Raw genomic sequence first — 13,701 nt, 5'->3', positions numbered from 1 at the left:
CTGGGCGGTGCTACCTCCAACCCTGGCGGTGCCACCTCTTTCACTATTCCAGCTCACTTGGTTTGGCTCCAAACTTGGTCCAAACCAGTCCGAACTTGGGCCTAATTGGCCCCTACTTGGGTTATAGGATTAACACCTAATCCTAACCCTAATTAACGTGCTAACTATGAATTTAAAGACATTTTCTAAGCTATTACAAAGTCCGCAAGTCAAGACTTTTTCTGGCGAGCTTCCGGCAAACTTCCGGCGGTCTTCCGATGAACTCTCGGAAACCATTCTGCGGACTCCCGGCAAGCTCCTAGACTTCACGATTTGATCTTAGAGAGTTTCAACGAGCTTCGTTGGCAAGCTCCGATCTTTCTCGGCGAGCTCCGCGAACTTCCAACGAACCTTCCGGCGAGCTTCCGAAAAACCCGTCGGTAAGCTCCCAACTCATTCTCGGCTAGTTCCGGTAGCATTCCCGACGAACCTTCGGACTTCCGTCGAACTCTCGAACTCACAACAAATCCTTCGCGCTTGACTCCGACACTTTGTTTCGCTTTATGTCTTCATCGTTATCATAGTGAATCCTGCACAACAAAAACAAAACTTCGATTGAGACAATTAATCCTAAGCAATTAACCAAGTTGTCCAACATGTCATTGGTCCCTCGACGCTTCGTCCGATTCTTTGGCGCATCGTCCTCTACTACAGCCTATTGCCCAATCGGCCAGTTGACTCCGTAACTCCGATATCCTTGGCACAATACCCGTTCTTCTTGGCCCGATGCCCGATTCCACGGCCCGAAGCCTTCTGTCGATACGTCGACCGATCCACCGGCCTGACGTCCAATCTTCTGACATGTTCCTTCGGCACAACATGATTTTCCTGCTTTAATTGTCTCATCCTGATCGAAGCATCCTGCGTCACTCAAAACGCATACTAAATCATAAACATATATCAAGTAGTTTCATCATCAAAATACGAGATTCAACAATCTCCCTCTTTTTGATGATGACAACCACTTGATGATGGAGTTAAACTTAACTCCCAGAGTTTAAATAAACTCCCCCTATCAATATACCATATTGATAGAACCTTGAATTCAAACTGAATTCAAGTCATTGCAATATTCATCATGAATACTTGCAACACGTCAACATGAACATATGCATAAACTTATGCATCACATGTCATATCATCAACATACTTCTCCCCCTTTGTCATTAACAAAAAGGAGAAGTATCACAATTAATCGTTTGTGTGTGATATTGGTTCAACTCATTGCATGAAAATCATAATATCATGCAATCATGTAGCTAGAAGATTTAGCAAGTGTTACATCATGCTTAGAACATTCATGCTATCAAGTTTTAGATATGCAAGTTTTATAGCATATAAGATAGCACTTTTGGTAATGTTCAAGATAGCAAGTTCTACATCATGCAAGCTAGCAAATTAGAGATGTTCAAGAAGGCAACTCTTGCTTCTTGAAAATTTTGCTCACTTTGCTAGATGCGCAAGTTAGCATTTTTGCCTCTTGAGATAGGCAAGATAGCACATTTGCTTCTTTTGAGATAGCAACTTTTTGCTTCTCTTTAGACCAACAAGCTAGCAATTTTTACGATATACAAGTTTCACAATATATAAGCTAGCAAAAATTTCGAAAGCAAATGCAAGATAGCTTTCTTGTGTAAGCTCATGATTTGCTTCCTATTGCAATGTGCAAATTGCAAGTTTTGCTTCTTGAGATATTCAAGATAGTGATGTTCAAGAAGACAATTTTTCTTCTTGAAATAAGCAAGTTAGCAATCTTTGCTACTTAAAATAGGCAAGCTAGCAATCAAGTTTTTGCATCTTCTTGACTTGTACAAGCTAGCTATCTCCCCCTTTGTCATTGTAAAAAAGAAAGAGAGAATACAGTTTTGTAGTTCTCTTTTCCTTTTACAACGATTTCAAAATCATGACAAATGATGAATAATCAAGTTATGAATGTCAAGACAATTTTTCATCATGAATATTTTATCATTGCATGCATCATTATCATAAATTGAAGTATTACATGCATGATATCATATCACCATTCATAATTACATTAATGTTTCAATATAACAATTTCTTCTCAAAATGTGTAACTCGGCACTCATAGCATTTTAAATCATGATTTACATTATATGCAATACATCACATCATAATTAGAAAGCACAAGTATTGCATGCATAATTGCACATCATAAATGTTTCATATCATGATGGTATCAATTTTGTCAAATTATATCCTACCATGCATGATCAAAACTTCTCCCCATTTTATCATTGAAAACAAGAAGAAAGTAGGGGGAAGAGCATAAAAGTGTTAAATATTTCAATCATTTCAAGGCATTTACATCATAGATCAAGTCATTATTTGTGATTCATCATAAAGCAAGTTAGTTTTCAATCATCACATAAGGCATTTAAGGAATTTTTGAAATATAGGAGAATGATTAATTTAAGCATACAATGTTTCAATCCAATTTAAGTCATGAATATCAATGCTTTCATATTGTGAGTATCAATTCATGAATACCACAAGATATTATTTGTGACTTCAATTTTGCAAGATCAAGATTATGATTTAGATAACACTTATTCAAATTAAATCATTAACTTAAATTCATAATCAAGTCATTAAAATTAATTTCGAGATTCACAAAATATCATGAAATCATTAATCTCGATCAGATGGGAAAAGCATTTTTTAAGAGATTCTTTTTCATCTAAGCATGCCTTAGTCTTTATATGCCAAATTAATATAAGCATGAAAGTTCAAGACATAAGGCAAAGAAATCTTGTATTATGAAATATATGATATCAAGGCTCATGATTCATTCGAAAAGATATAGTACAAAAAGCAACTTGAAACATTCTTATCAAGATCACATTTTAAAATATTCCAAGTTTCAAGATATCAATATGACACTTCATTAAATTGCATTTCATTTGAAGAACTCCTTTTTGATAAATGTAGGGAGCATAATGAACGATCTTGATTTATAAAGAGCTTCATGTTATAATTATCAAGATCATGATTATGATTATTCTCTTTAGCAAAGAATCATAAAAGCACTTTATTTTTGCATAAGAAATCTCATTGTATTATGATTTATAAATTCTTTTTCTACACATGAATCATAGGAGATATGAATGTGAAACAAATCTTCGCAAGCAAAAACACTATCATTCATATTTCAAGATGAAATTTATAAGCAGGAATCATTTCATCAAATCCATTTTAGAAAAATATTTTTCATAAGTGTATGAGAAAATCTGATTGTTAGGATACCAATTGTTAAGTGAATCCGAAAATGAAATTAACACTTTCATATATTCAGACATGATTTTTGCTATAGATCTTGAAATTAAATCAAGAAGATCAAATAAGCTCATGATCATGGATAACTTAAAATCTCATGCATAAAATTGTTAATAACCATTTAATATTACATCTTTATGCATTACTTTAAATCAAACGTGATTTCATTCAACAATGTTAATCAAACATGATACACATTATTACTTCTTAACCATGATCAAAATCATTTTGTTTGTTTATCATGCAATATTATCATTTTCGAAATTATCAGCATGATCATAATTTTTGTATTTTTATTTTTAAACATGTAATTTTCAAGAAAATTAATTCTAAACTAAAAAATATATATATCATGAAAGCATCAAGTAATTTCAAAATAAACCAAAGGCATTTTAATTACCTCAATGTCGTAGGCTGGTAAGGCGTAGTTTGCCGCCTCGCTTTTGTTGACTTTCTCGTCTTCAGAGGAGCTCGATTAATCCCAATTTTTGTTCTTCTTCTTGAGTTTAAAGCAAGTTGTTCCATTCTTTTTGCTTTTTAATTTTCGTTTCATTTGTAGTTTAAGTTCACCATCACTTGAGCTTATGCTCGAGTGGTCTTCAAATGTTCTATGTCCCAAATCCTTCCTGTTCTTTGGAAGGTTGGTTTGTTCATCATTGTCCTCATCACTTGAGTCATCGCTCAAGTGGCATTCATTTGTCCAGAGTTCCAAATCCTTCCTGTTCTTTGGAAGGTGATTGTGTTCAACATGTTCATCATGTGCAATGTGCACCATTTCATATGTCATCAATGAACCAATTAGTTCTTTAAGTGGTAAGTTGTTTAGGTTTTTCGATTCTTGAATAGCAGTTACTTTTGAATCCCAAGTTTTAGAAAGTGAGCGCAAAACTTTGTTAACGAGTTCAAAATCCGAAAAGCTTTTACCAAGTGATTTTAAACCATTGACGACATCCGTAAAACGGGTGTACATGTCAACAACGGTTTCGGTTGGTTTCATATGAAAAAGCTCGAAATCATGCAATAAAAAGTTAACTTTCGAGTTTTTGACTCTACTAGTTCCCTCGTGCGTGATTTCAAGAATTCGCCAAATGTCAAAAGTCGTTTCACACGTAGAAATCCGATTGAACTCATTTTTGTCCAATGCGCAAAATAAGGCATTCATAGCCTTTGCGTTTAAAGAAAAATTCTTCTCCAAATCCGACCATTCGTTCATCGGTTTGGAGGGAAGTTGAAAACCGTTTTCAATGATACTCCATAAGTCTAAATTCATAGAAATCAAGAAAACTCTCATTCGAGTTTTCCAATAAGTGTAGTCCAATCCATTAAACAATGGTGGACGAAAGACCGAAAAGCCCTCTTGAAGAGCCATTTCTCTCAGGTGTAAATCCGAAATGAGAAATACCCCGCTCTGATACCAATTGTTAGGATCGAGAGCACTAAGAGGGGGGGGGGGGTGAATTAGTGCAGCGGAAATCTTTCAGCGATTAAAAACGAAAGCTGCGTTCGTTCGATAAAAACTATTTTGATGCAAAAGCCGATTCTAAGATTACTTATGATTAAGTGCAGTTTACGTTTAAACACAGTTAGCGTCTAAACGCAGTTTACGTCTAAATGCAGATTGCATCTAAACTCAGATTGCGTCTAAGCGCAGTTTGCGTCTAAGCGCAGATTGCATCTAAGCGCAGTTTGCATCTAAACACAGTTTACGTCTAAGCGCAGTTTAAGCAGAAGTATAAAGACAATGTGCTGCTATTGTACAGCTCAAAAAGTAATATGCAAAAAGCAGATTTACGTCTAAACGTAGATTTACGTCTAAACACAGATTTACGTCTAAACGCAGATTTACGTCTTAAACGCAGATTTACATCTGAACTTTGAAACTCGTTTGTATACTCGCAGAAGGCAGTATGTAGTTGAAATCAAGACGTAAACGTAAACTGAAATCTGATGATTGTGCGAGGAAAGCCGATTTACGTCTAAATGCAGTTTTACGTCTAAATGTTGAAACTCGTTCGTAAAATTGCAGAAGATAGTTTGCAGTTATAAATAGAATCAAAATGTAAATGTAAACTACAAGGAAACTCGTTCGTAAAAGCACAGAAGATAGTTCGCAGTTATAAACAAATTCAAGACGTAAATGTAAGCTGCAATGTAAAGATCGTACGAAAACACCTATTGACGTCTGAATCCAGATTTGGAAAGATTAGAACTTAGAAACTTGTTCGTAAAAGTGCAGAGAGCAGTAGCTATGTAGGAGGTTTGCAGTAATGATAAAGTGCTCAAAATAAACGCAAACTAGAGATTTAGAGTGGTTCGGTCAGTCTTGACCTACTCCACTTTTGGCTTCCTCCACCGGCGAGGTCACCGACGTCAACTAGGGGCCTTCCTTCAATAGGCGAAGGCCAACTGCCCTTTTACAGTTTCTCTCCTTTTGACGGGCTCAGGAGACAACCCTTACAGATCCTTTCTCTCCTCTCTTTACAACTCAAGACTTGAAGAACAGAAAAGAGAACTTTTGGACTTTACACAAATTTGAGCTCTTAGAATCACTGAAAAGATCAAGAATTCGGTGTGGATCCGTGTCCCTTCAGTGCTGAATGGGTGGGGTATTTATAGGCCCCAACCCAATTCAAATTTGGAGCTCAAAACGATCAAATCCCAGAATTTCGGGATCAGGCGGTTGCACCTCTTGACTGGAGAGGTTGCACCGCCTGGCAGAGCTTGAAGATTGAGCCTCTGGGCAGTGCCACCTCTGTCAGAGGCGGTTGCACCTCTCTGCCATAGCTCGAAGACTGAGCTCAGGCGGTGCTACCTCTCTGTCAGGGAGGTTGCACCGCCTAGTCTAGCTCGAAGACTGAGCTCTGGGCGGTTGCACCTCTTGGCTGGGGCGGTTGCACCGCCCAGTCTCGCTGGAAGACATAGCCTGGGCAGTGCTACCTCCAACCCTGGCGATGCCACCTCTTTCACTATTCAAGCTCACTTGGTTTGGCTCCAAACTTGGTCCAAACAAGTCCGAACTTGGGCCTAATTGGCCCCCACTTGGGTTATAGGATTAACACCTAATCCTAACCCTAATTAATGTGCTAACTATGAATTTAAAGACATTTTCTAAGCTATTACAAAGTTCGCAAGTCAAGACTTCTTCTGGCGAGCTTCCGGCAAACTTCCGGCAGTCTTCCGATGAACTCTCGGAAACCATTCTGCGGACTCCCGGCAAGCTCCTAAACTTCACGATTTGATCTTAGCGAGTTTCGACGAGCTTCGTCGGCAAGCTCCGATCTTTCTCGGCGAGCTCCGCGAACTTCCAACGAACCTTCCGGCGAGCTTCCGAAAAACCCTTCGGCAAGCTCCCAACTCATTTTCGGCTAGTTCCGGTAGCATTCCCGACGAACCTTCGGACTTCCGTCGAACTCTCGAACTCGCAACAAATCCTTCGCGCTTGACTCCGACACTTTGTTTCGCTTTATGTCTTCATCGTTATCATAGTTAATCCTGCACAACAAAAACAAAACTTCGATCGAGACAATTAATCCTAAGCAATTAACCAAGTTGTCCGACATGTCATTGGTCCCTCGACGCTTCATCCGATTCTTTGGCGCATCGTCCTCTACTGCAGTCTCTGGGATATTAGATGGATGAGGGACTATAGATACACGGTAACTGAGGACAGATAGGTCCAATGGATTGGATTCCCCTGTATCATCTGGGGACTATGACGTAGTGGCCTAGTACGTCCGTAGTCGATGAGTCGAGTGAATTATTACAGAGATAATAATTCACTAAGTTAGAAGGAGTTCTGACAGGTATAACTCACGGCCAGTTGGATATTGGGCCTAGAGGGTCACACACATATGGTAGGCATTGCGATGAGTAGAGGTTCGGATATGAGATATCCGACGAAGCCCTTGTCTTATTGGATGCAGATCCAATACCCACTAGGGGAGGACCCATTAGGGTTTGACAGGGGACCTATATAAATAGGAGGGATTCAGAGCCTCATAAGCAAGAGCCTTTGCTTGCCTTTCCTATTCTCCTCTCCCTCTCCACTTTAGAGCAGGCCTAGAGTTTTGAGGAGCGTCGTCGCAACCCTGCTGTGTGGATCACCGCTAGAGAAGAGGACGCTTAACCTCCTTCACCCTCTCCTAAGGATCTGTAAGAAAACAGGGATATACGATCTCCCTAGGTTACACAATATACTCTATACGTAGTTTTACGTTTCGCAGATTTTGCACACCAATCTTCGCACGACGACAAACATATCTTTGGGAATCAGGGATTTTGTTTTCTTGTTCTTCCGCTGTGCATATGATGTCGCCCCAAGATTTCCCAACATCAGTGTCTTAGTGTAACTTCGAGGGACTCGACCAATCAAACTAAGCCCAAAAGGTAGGAAACTTATATGGATCACAACTCCTTGTGATTTCCGTCCTATTTGGCCTCCAAACTACCATGGTCTCGAGGGACTCAACTAACCATGATGTTCGGTTAAGTCAACACCATCATTACAAGATGAGTCTGATTTGATAATAAACCGTCGAAGGACTCTACCAAGCATACCATGTCCTCAGGTCACTAGTGACATCTCTATATCGTAGGCAAGATAGCGAATCATAATATAGGTGAGCCTCGAGAGACTCAACCAACTCAACCTGTTAAGAATGAGTTGGCACTAAGAGGAGGGGGTGAATTAGTGCAGTGGATAAAACACGTCGGTTCAAAAAACTTCATACGACAAAAACTGATGTCAGAAATGTGAGTTTAACTTGAAAGCATATGGAAGCATAGTGAAAGTAAAGTGGTTTGCAGTAAAGGTAAATTGCTCAAAAGAAATGCAAACCAGATTTTTATAGTGGTTCGGTCGTCGTGACGTACATCTACTCCACCAATTCCTCTTCCGTCGAGGCCACCGGCATCCACTAACGGTCTTCCTTCAATAGGTGAAGACTAACTACCTTCTTACACCCCTCTTCTCCTTTTCATAGGTTTAGGAGACAACCTTTTACAAATACTCACTCCTCCTTATACAGAATTATAAACTTAGAAATTTAGAGAAGGGAATCTCTCAAGTAATTACTATAGCATTTTCTCAATTTTAAATTCTTTGTGCTTGTGTGTGTTAACCAGGGATTAGAGGAGTATTTATAGACCTTAAATGGATTCAAACTTGGAGCCTAAAAAAGTCTCATCCCCAGTTTTTGGGTACTGGTCGTACCACCGCTTGTGCTGGGCGGTACCACCACTTGCAGCATTGACATTGGGCGATACCACCACCATGTCTGGCGGTACCACCACCTGATAGTCTCTCGGAGACTATGTCTAGGCAGTACCACCACTTGACACAGTCTCGGAGACTATGCCATGACGATGCCACTTGTTGGGTAATTGTTTGGGCCTTCCACATAGCCCACATAGCCCAAACTTGGGCCTAATTAGCCCCTAATTGGGTTGGCCCAATTCCAACTCAATTATGTGCTAACTACAAAATTTAAGGCATATACTAAGCTAAATAAGTCCAATAAGTCTAGGTTTCTTCTGGCGTGCTTTTAGCGATCTTCCAACGAACTTTCGACGATCTCTCGGCAATGTTCCAATGGACTCCCGATAAGCTCCTGGACTTTACGACGATCTTCTTGGCGAGTTCCAACGAACTTCTTTAGTAGGCTCCTAGACTTCTCGGTCAATTCCGGCAGAACTTCCAATGAACTCTTGAACTCCCAATGAAATCTCTTTCTTGACTCTAATACTTCATTTTGCTTTATGCCTTGATCGCTATCATAGTTAATCCTGCACACTTAAAGCCTACATTGATCTAGATAATTATTACTAAGCTAATCAAATGTTGTCTGGCATGTCATTGGTTCATCGACGCGTCATTCGATTCTTCGGCGTATCATCTTCTCTTGCGGCCTATTGCCCAATCGGTCAGTTGACCTCCGTAATTCTGATTTTCTTAACGCAATTTCCACTCTTCTTGGCCTGATGCCCGATCCCATTGCATGAGGACTTCTGTCGATATGTCAATTGATCTTTCGGCTTGACATCCAATCTTCTAACATGTTTCTCTTCGACTCAACATGATTCTTCCTGCTTTAAATGTCTCTCTCTGATCGAAGCTTCCTGCGTCACTCAAAACATAAATCAAATCATAAACACTATCAATTGGTTTCATCATTAAATTATGAGATTCAATAATCTCCCCCTTTTTTATGATGACAACTAATTGATAACGGAGTTAACTTTAACTCCCCCTATCAATATGCTATATTGATAGAACTCTTGTATTAAAAAATCTAAGCAACATGTCATCATAAAATCATGCATAATCGAATTTTTAATACATCATTCCATGCATGATTGTCATCATAACTTCTCCCCCATTGTCATCAATAAAAAGGAGAAGTGCAAGTATCAAGTTTCAAATCATTGCATTATAAATATAATCTCAAGTTTTATCACATGCAAGTAAGTAATTTTCTTTCTTCTCTTTCGAGAAGTGCAATGTTTTGCTTCCTTGGCAAAGCACAAGCTAGCAAAATTTTATATCATTTTACATGCAAGCTATCAATAATTTTGAGTTTTGCAAATTTATAAATTTTGCTATATTAGCATGTTTCGCTTCTTGAGATAGTCAAGATAGCACTTCTGCTTCTCTTGATATTGCAAGCTAGCAATTCTTGGTGATGTTCAAGATAGCAAGTTCTACATCATGCAAGCTAGCAAATTTTTACTTCATTTTTGTAAAAAAAATATAAGCTAGCAATATTTGAGATGTTCAAGAAAGCAACTTTTGCTTCTTGAAATATACAAGTTAGCAATCTTTGATTTTCTTTTGAGATGAGTATGCTAGCATATTTTAGGATCTACTTGAATTGTGCAAGCTAGCAAATCTTTCTCTTTTGAGATGTGCATACTAGCAATTCTTTCTCCCCCTTTGTCATTGGTAGAAAGAGAGGAATAATCAAATAAATGTGCAATTCATTTCCCTTTATATCAATTTTCAAATTATGACAAAGATAATGTGTCATTCTTTATTGCAATATAGTATCATTTCAGAAAATGATAATTTATTGCAATATGGTATCATTTCAGAAAATGATAATTGTTGACTTTCACATCATTTCATAACAAAAAATCATAGTATTGCATGCATAATTTCATCATCACATGAGTAATATCAAGAAAAATTAATTGGGTGATGAGATAAACACTTCATGAATACAAGGAATTGTACATAAAAATCAAATTATGAAAGATAAAATATCAAGGATTAAGTCATGAATACTAAATGACATGATTTATCTTGACAAATCTCCCTTTTTGGAAATAACAAAAAGAAACATAAGAGTTCAAAAAGATATTTTTTTGGAAATAACAAAAAGAAACATAAGAGTTCAAAAACAATATCTTGATTCATAGAAAAATTTCAAGTATCAATATCGAGAATTCAATATCATGATATAGATAAAGACATTCCTATAGCAAAAGGTGTCATGAGAGAACACAAAGGATCTTGATTCATGTATAATATCTCTCAATTCATTATGAATCATACAAATTATAATTCCAAAAAATCATGATTCATTTAGATAGTACATAGCAAAAAGAAATATCGAGGATAAAAGATCTTGATTTATATAGGGTAAATCTCAAGTTATAAATATCGAGAAATCAAGATAAAAATTAGATGAAACTCATCCAAAGTCAAATCAACAAATCATCAAAATCACTTTCAAGAGATTCAAAATGACATGAATAACTTTATCAATCTCTTAGTGAAGAATCGATAAGATAGAGAAAAAGAAATTTTCAAGAAAAATGCTTTCCTCTTTTTAGTTGTTTCAATTCATGTAATTTATTTCATAGAAGCATACCTTTTTTTTATTTATGCCAAATAAAAACATACATCAATGTTCAGAATCAAAAAATAAATTTCGTCATAAAAACCATCAAGACAAAAAAAAATATAACACATTAAACAGAAGGCTTCTTCAAGCAAGAGATTTGATTCATTATTTTAATTTCAATGATAATATATTTTCCTTTTTATGTGTTTTATTTTATGTGATTGATTTCATATAAATATGCTCAAGTTTTTCATATGAAAACCATCAATCTTGTTTAAAACCGAAAAAGCAACTTTCATTGCGATAAAGATCAATAAGCCATGAATCACAAAAATCATCATGCGTAATTTCAAAATATAAACTTATTAAGTAAGAATCATTCAAAATTATGTTCAATGAAACCTTGCTTGATGTTGTAATGAAAATATTAAATATTTTGAAACCGTGTTTTGATGTCATAATGATCATGCTTAATAAATTTTGAAATTTTGCATGATAATTTTCAAGTAATTTATGGTTTATTGATCTTGATGGTTTTTATGACGAAATTTATTTTTCGATCCTAAACGATTGATGATATATATTTTTATTTGGCATAAATAAAAAAAAACATGCTTGAATGAAATAAAATCATATAAATTGAAACAACAAAAAAGAGGAAAATATTTTTCTTGAAAATTATTTTTCTCTATCTTATTGATTTTGATGAATCCATTTGTATCATTTTTACGAATCTCTTGGACTTTGAAAATGATTTTGATGATTTAAATTTGAATAAATTTTTATCTAAGTCATGATCTTGATTCCTTGATATTTATAAATTAAGATTTATTATGAATCAAGATTTTTCATTAATCGTTCTCCTACGATTCTTCTTGGTATTTTATTTAAAAGGAGATTTAATATATGAATCATGTCTTTTGATATTTACATGATCTTATCTCTCATGATATTATTTTTATGTACAATTCCTTGTATTCATCAAGTAATATCTCATCACCAAGTTTTTCTTGATATTCTTCATGTGATAATATGAATGCATGCAATACTTATGCTTTTTATTATGATGATGTAGAAAAATGATGTATTCCATATAATGTGTATCATGAATGCTCTAAATGATGAATGTTTGGTATCATGATCAAAATGTTGATAAATGCTTAAAAATTTTAATGTTTTAGTATCATGTATGATATGCTCATAATGATGATTGATTTATATTTCAGTATCATGCATGAAAAATGAAATATAAAGTTTTAAAATTATGCATGTTGTAAATTGAAATTATAATGATGAACAAACATATTGAAATAAGGTTGATACTTAACCCTTGTCATTATTTGAAGATTATAGTAAAGGAAAATAAATTACACCATTGTATTGTTATTCCCTTCTATTTGACAATGACATAGGGGGAGCAAATTTCGCTAGCTTGCTAGCTAGCTAGCATACTTCAAGAAGAAAGCAAAAATTGCACTTCTCAAAAGAGAAGAAAGACCTTGTTTCTTGAAAATCTCAAATTGTTAGCTTTCATGTTGCAAAAGAATATAACATTTTGTTAGCTTGCGTTATTGCAAAGGAAGCAAATATTTGCTAGCTCACAAATTGTAAGAAAAAAAAAAACTTTTTAGGAAGCAAAGTTGCTAGCTTATTCAAAAGTGATGAATGCAATACTTATGAAATTATTATGATGATGTATTTGATGTATTGCATATCTCAATTATGACATATTGAAATAAGAATGACACTTTATTTTTGTCATAATTTGAAAATTGATGAATTGCACCATTGTTTTGTTATTCCTCTCTTTTTGCCAATGACAACGGGGGAGAAAGAATTTCTAGCGTGCACATCATGAAAAGAGGCAAAATTGTTAACTTGCACAAGTCAAGAAGATGCAAAAACATGTTAGCTTGCTCATCTCAAAAGAGAAGTAAAGATTGCTAACTTGCATATTTCAAGAAGCAAAAGTTGCCTTCTTGAACATCTTAAATATTGCTAGCTTACATGAAGTAAAACTCAAAATTTTTTGCTAGATTGCATGATTATGAAACTTGAGATTTATTATGCAATGATTTGTAACTGTTATGTTTAAACACATGAGAATTTAACTTCTCCTTTTTGTTGATGACAAAGGGGGAGAAGTATGTTGATGTCATGCATGATTTGATCATGACATGTTGCTTTGATTTTTGAATACAAGAGTTTCTATCAATATGGCATATTGATAGGGGGAGTTTTTATAAACTCCGGGAGTTAAGGTTAACTCCGTCGTCGATTGGTTGTCATCATCAAAAAGGGAGAGATTGTCGAATCTCATATTTTGAACAATCTCTCCCATTATGATAATGAAACCAATTGATATGTGTTTATGTTTTAATCTGCATTTTAAGTAAAGTAGGATGCTTCGATCAGGATGAGACAATTAAAGCAAAAAAAATCATGTTGGTCCGGAGGAATATGTTAGAAGATTGGATGTCGGGTCGGTGGATCGGTCGACGTATCGACAAAAGGCTTCAGGCCA

The sequence above is a fragment of the Musa acuminata genome, chromosome BXJ1-7 (assembly GCF_036884655.1).
Source record: "Musa acuminata AAA Group cultivar baxijiao chromosome BXJ1-7, Cavendish_Baxijiao_AAA, whole genome shotgun sequence".
NCBI classification, from domain to species: Eukaryota; Viridiplantae; Streptophyta; class Magnoliopsida; order Zingiberales; family Musaceae; genus Musa; species Musa acuminata.
This window is presented reverse-complemented; position numbering follows the sequence as displayed.